The sequence below is a fragment of the Octodon degus genome, unplaced genomic scaffold (assembly GCF_000260255.1).
Source record: "Octodon degus isolate 3935 unplaced genomic scaffold, OctDeg1.0 scaffold00072, whole genome shotgun sequence".
In the NCBI taxonomy this organism is placed as follows: Eukaryota; Metazoa; Chordata; class Mammalia; order Rodentia; family Octodontidae; genus Octodon; species Octodon degus.
Window position 1 is genome coordinate 1064670 of NW_004524648.1, and position 5821 is coordinate 1070490.

The window sequence follows — 5821 nt, forward strand, 5'->3', positions numbered from 1 at the left end:
TTTTTTTTTTTTTTCGGAACCGGGGATTGAGCTCAGGTCCTTGCGCTTACTAGGGAAACGCTTATTCCACTGAGCCATGTCCCAGACCCCCCTTGTCTTAGTCTTGTAGCTGTCTGTGAGGTTCGTTTTCATTTGTAAGTTAAATTGGGTTATCCAATCTGTTCTACAAAGTAGTACTAGTAGTAGTAGTAGTAGTAGTAGTAGTTTCTTTTCTAAAAAGAAAAAAAAAAAAAACCAACAGTAGTATCTCCTCTTTCCATTCTCACCACAAACTTAAGTTACAAAGATTATGGTTTTGAGATTAAACAACTTTATTTTTGTTCATACTTGGAATGTCCAAAATGGCAAAGATACTGAAACAGTATCTGAACTTAAATTTCTTTTGCTTTTTTGTTATATCTACAAAAAGTGGGTATAAGTGCTACAACCTACCTGCTGTGGGTTTTTTTGCATTTGTGTCTACAATACTAGGGTGTTTTTTAAAAAATAAAATTTTACTTCGAGTACTTGATAATATCCTTATACATTCCTGTCACATTCCTACTGAAATGTTTATGGGTACCTTACTGTGGCCTTTCTTTTTTTTTTTTTTTTGAGATAGGGTCTCACTGTGTAGTAGTTCAGACTGGCCTTGAACTCACTATGTAATCCTAGACTGACTTTGAACTCATGGCGATCCTCCTGTCCCAACTTCCCAAATGCTGGGATCATAGGTGTGCCACCATGTCTAGCAGTCTTCCTTTTAAAGGACACTTAACAAAGCACATAGACTTGTTTGTTATTCATTGAGTTTGTGGAACCTGGGGAGTAGTTTCTAAAGTCTTAGCCGCTAGTTCTTTAGTGTTTCAGTCCTTGGTATTTTGAGAGCATGTAATAATCCTCCCATCAGTGTCTAGGGAAAGCTCTTCTATGGAACTTTTTTTTTCTCATATTCTGTCATCATAGTAACAGTCTCAGTATTCTAATGATGATAGTTGGAGCAGTACTTTTTTTTTATTTTATTTTATTTTTATTTATTTATGTGTGTGGCCAGCTCAGCCCACCAGGGGGCAGGGCTGGCTGGCATGTGGTGCTGGGGGATTGAACCGCGGTCCCTGTGTTTTGCTAAGCTTGTTCTAAGTAGGTGCTTTAGACCACTGAGCCATCTCACCAGCCCAGCAGTACTTTTTGAAACAACTCTCCTGGTTGCTGTTACAGAGTTGGTGAGGATGAGTGGAGTTGCAGAACGAAAAAGGAACTCCTTCCTGTTTGCTTCAGTAGGAAGTATGTGATTGGGTAATTTGTATACTAAAGAAGATTGTCTTGGCCAAATTCACAGACTAGAGTTGCAATTTTTTTTTCCAGAGAAGTTCAAGACTGGATTTTTTTTTTTTTTTTTTTTGTGGAACTGGGGATTGAACTCAGGCCCTTGTGCTTGCCAGGGAAGCACTTATTCTACTGAGCCATTTCCCCTGCCCACGACTGTGGATTGTTATACACATACTCTTCTTTTTCTCAGTTTTTTCCCTTTTGCAGTGCTAGTGATCAAACTCAGTGCCTCATCCTTGTGTACTTAATGCTGGGCATTTTACCTCCTTCCACCTACTAATATATTAAAAAGAGTTAGTTAGCTATTAGCTAGGCATGGTGGGAAATGCCTGTAGTCCTAGATACTTAGGAGACTAAGGCAGGAAGATTGCAAGTTGAGGTTAGCTGGGACAGTTTGAGGAGATTGTCTTAAAATAAGAAGGGCTGGGGATACAGCTCAATGATAGAGCACTTGCGTAGCGTAAACAAGGCTCTGCGTTCAAACCACACTATCATATATACATGCGTGTGTGCGTGCACGCGTGTGCACACACACACATACCCAGGACTTAGCCAACCTGGAAAAATGTTAGAAGTAGAGGAAAGTGAGATGGATTGAGAGGCTTTATAGATACAAACTAATATAATGCTATAAATGTTAGAGATCTTTTATTGCAATAATGAGACAGTTTGGTGTCTTGAGGTAGTTTGAAGTCTTGGGAATCTGAACGTAAATACAACTTGGGTAACCTGAGAAAATACAGGGTTTTTCCCCTTCATTTTCCTAGCCTAAGCATAGTCAACTCTACAGTTAAGTTCTTGCCTTGCTAGTTGCTGAACAAATACTGTAAAAGAAATCTTCCTTGACCACCACTATTAGTGTTTGGATATATACTGCATGACTTTCTATTACTTAACCAGAATGACAGTTTTCCTTCTACTTTCTTCTTTATTCTTTTTTTTTTTCTACTTTTTCCTCCTCAATTTTCTCCCTAATGTAACAGAAAACATGAAGGAATTAAAGGAACCCAGGCAGCGCAAAGATAACAGGCGGCCAGATCTGGAAATTTACAAGCCTGGTCTTTCTCGACTAAGGAATAGACCTAAAATCAAGGAACCCACTGGGAGTGAGGAATTTAAGGATGAAATTGTTAATCTCTGTCAAGATTCTTCTGCTATTGGAAATGGTACACAGCTCATTAAAGATGCCTGCAAGAAACTGGACAGCCAACAACAAAACGGTTCTGTAGACCCAGAAAATAATCAGGGACAGGAAACTTTTCCTAGGACAGCTGAACAAGAGGATCGAAGTCCAAGAATCATCAAAAGGACAAAGAAACCAGATCTGCAGATCTACCAGCCAGGACGGCGTTTGCAGACTGTTAACAGAGAATCAGGCAGCCGAGTGGATGAGGATGAGATCCTTAACCAGGTAGAACAACTAAGAGTAGCAGAAGATGAGTGTAGGGGAAAAATTGTGAAAGAGGAAGTTGTGAATAAACCAGATAAAACTGAGACAGAAAAAAGCCAAAACAGTGACAGAATGAGATCTGCAAAGGGAGAAAAAGGAAAAAGGATTGAAAAGGGGGAGGTGACAAAGAAAGTACATGATGACATGGCCCAGGGGAAGCTGGGTTCTGCAAAGCGCTACTCACGCTCAGACAAACGAAGGAATCGATACCGAACTTGCAGTACCAGTTCAGCTGGTAGTAATAATAGTGCTGAGGGAGCTGGCCTGACTGATAATGGATGCCGCCGCCGCAGGCAGGAGCGGACCAAGGAGAGGCCACGACTGAAGAAACAAGTATCTCTGTCTTCAACTGATTCCCTAGATGATGACAGAATTGATGAGCCTGATGAATTGGGACCCAGGAGGAGCTTAGAAAGGAGGAAACATTCAGAAAGAAACTGGTCTGGCCATGGGGAGGGTGAGCCAAAAAGCAATGGTAAGGAAAATCGAGCTACTCTTCATGTCACTTTTGATGCAGAAACCATGAACAAAGATTCCCCGGTGGTGAGGTCAGCCAGGGAAAATGTAGATGGGATCAAGCCTGACAAAGGCCTAACTAGTGAGGGCAGAGACTCTGAGAAACAGGACTCCAAAAACCCAAAACAAGAACTCCGGGGTCGGGGTCGAGGAATTCTAATTCTGCCTACCCGTACTGCTCTGTCTGTCAATTCAGCAGGTTCTCCAGAGTCTACACCTTTGGGTCCTCGCCTTTTAATTGGATCTGGTAGTAAGGGATCTCGGAGTTGGGGCCGTGGAGGCACTACCCGCCGACTGTGGGACCCAAATAATCCTGATCAGAAACCTGCTCTAAAGAGCCAGACACCCCAGCTACATTTCTTAGACACTGATGATGAAGTCAGCCCTACATCTTGGGGTGATTCACGTCAGGCCCAAGCATCTTACTATAAGTTTCAAAATTCTGACAACCCCTATTATTACCCTCGAACACCTGGCCCTGCCTCCCAGTATGCCTATACAGGCTATAGCCCCCTGCAGTACCCAGTGGGCCCTACAAATAGTGTGTACCCAGGGCCTTATTACCCAGGCTACCCAACTCCACCAGGACAATATGTATGTAGTCCTCTTCCTGCCAGCACCATGAGTCCAGAGGAGATAGAGCAGCATGTGAGGAACATGCAGCAACAGGAGTTACATAGGCTTCTCCGGGTGGCTGACAACCAGGAACTACAGCTCAGCAACCTGCTTTCCAGGGATCGCATCAGTACTGAGGGCATGGAGAAGATGACTCAACTCAGGTATGGTGTGTTCTATCTTGGGTAGAAGGAAATGGGAATGAGATGGAAGTATATAGGCTCCTCATGACTGAGGAAGGTAGAAACTTTTTAGGTGGGTGAGAGTGACGTTTCCCTTTTTACATTGATACTCTCTTCCACCCAGGAAGTTGGCAATCAAAACTAAGCCCTTGTATATATTGGTCAAGCACTTACGGCCAAGCCATATCACTAAGCTGCCATGTTGATTTTTAAAAAATATTCTATTCATTTGGTATAGGGTCTCGCTGTGCAGGACTCAAGTGATCCTCCTGTCTCAGCCTCCCCAGCACTGGAATTACAGGCATGCACCACCAAGTGGCATGTGGTACCAGGGATCAAACCTGGGTCCTTGTGCTTGCCAGGCAGGCACTTACACCACCAAGCTATCTCCCCAGCTCCCATGTTGAGTTTTGTAGGGGAGGGTTTGTTGAATAAAAAACAAAAGCTTTGTTTTAGTCTTGGAAATGAGTGTGCCCCTACTTTTTCTTTATGAAGAAAAATCTTTAAGGGAGTATAAAATTCTGAAAAAGAAAGATTTTCAAGAATGCCAAGAAATGGACAATATATAACTTGCCATGAAATTTTATTTCAGTTGTTGAGTTTAAGTGAGGATGTATGGGGAAAAACTATTTTCCTAAACTTAAGTATCTTTATGATGACATTTTGTTGTGTAGAATGGAAACCAGCTTGATATGTACTTGGATACAGTACTTGGTTATATTTTGGATTTTTTTCCAAGAAAGGTGATTACATTGCAGGAAGCTGTTGGGTCTTCCTGTGGTGTATGTGGAGCTAGAAGTTACATATATTTTATTCCAGAGCTGAACTGCTGCAGTTGTATGAACGTTGTATTCTATTAGATATTGAGTTCTCTGATAATCAGAATGTGGATCAGATCCTGTGGAAGAATGCTTTCTATCAAGTGATTGAGAAGTTCAGGCAGCTTCTCAAGGATCCAAATATTGACAACCCAGAACAGATTCGGAATAGACTTTTGGAGCTCTTGGATGAGGTAAGCCATTATCTTTTCATCTTCAGGATAAAGGCTTTAATATCTTCTGATTATAATCAATTTCTATCATTGAAGATACAATGCTTTAGAATGGAGCATTGACAAAATACTTTATAGTCTTCTTGGATTTAGGCCTGACTTATGGTGTTACTTCCTTAGGATTATAATTTAAAATTGGAATTAGTTTTGAGCTTGAAAGATTTCTGAATTCCTTGGTCTAGGTGTGGACAAGAGAATATGTATATGTCTGCTCATATCTTTAAAACTGTGGAGAGGTTTATACTATGATTTTGTCTTTTTTTTTTTTTTTTTCGGAACCAGGGATTGAACTCAGGCCCTTGCGCTTGCAAAGGAAGCGCTTATTCCACTGAGCCATCTACCTGGCCCCTCTGGTTTTGTCTTGTGCTTAGTTGGTGACCATTAAATGCTATATGTGCCCCCCTTTACATAGGCTATGTAAGAACTGTTAAAGGGTCATTTGCCCCAGGTTTTGGTGGGTAGGTTGGATCAAGAATAGGTTGATTCCAATAGATTTTACTTGTTTTTTTTTTTTTATAGGGTAGTGACTTCTTTGATAGCTTGCTTCAGAAGCTGCAGGTTACTTACAAGTTCAAACTGGAGGACTACATGGACGGTCTTGCCATTCGTAGCAAGCCATTACGTAAGACAGTAAGCCAGATTTCTTTCTTTCTGTTTCAGTGGTTCTGGGAATTGAACACAGGGCTTTGTACATGTTAG

The 5821-nt window shown here is 41.5% G+C and overlaps 1 protein-coding gene and 1 long non-coding RNA gene across 2 annotated transcripts in view; one reads left to right on the plus strand and one right to left on the minus strand.

Annotated features, from left to right (window-relative positions):
- Smg6 (SMG6, nonsense mediated mRNA decay factor) overlaps nucleotides 1-5821 on the plus strand; it is a 284260-nt gene that overhangs the window by 2012 nt on the left and 276427 nt on the right. The window lies entirely within an intron of this gene.
- On the minus strand, nucleotides 924-1394 carry LOC111817831. Its single transcript, XR_002821937.1, has 2 exons — nucleotides 1165-1394; nucleotides 924-985 (listed from the first exon to the last, which is right to left on the minus strand). It is a non-coding gene; the product is annotated as an uncharacterized LOC111817831 (long non-coding RNA).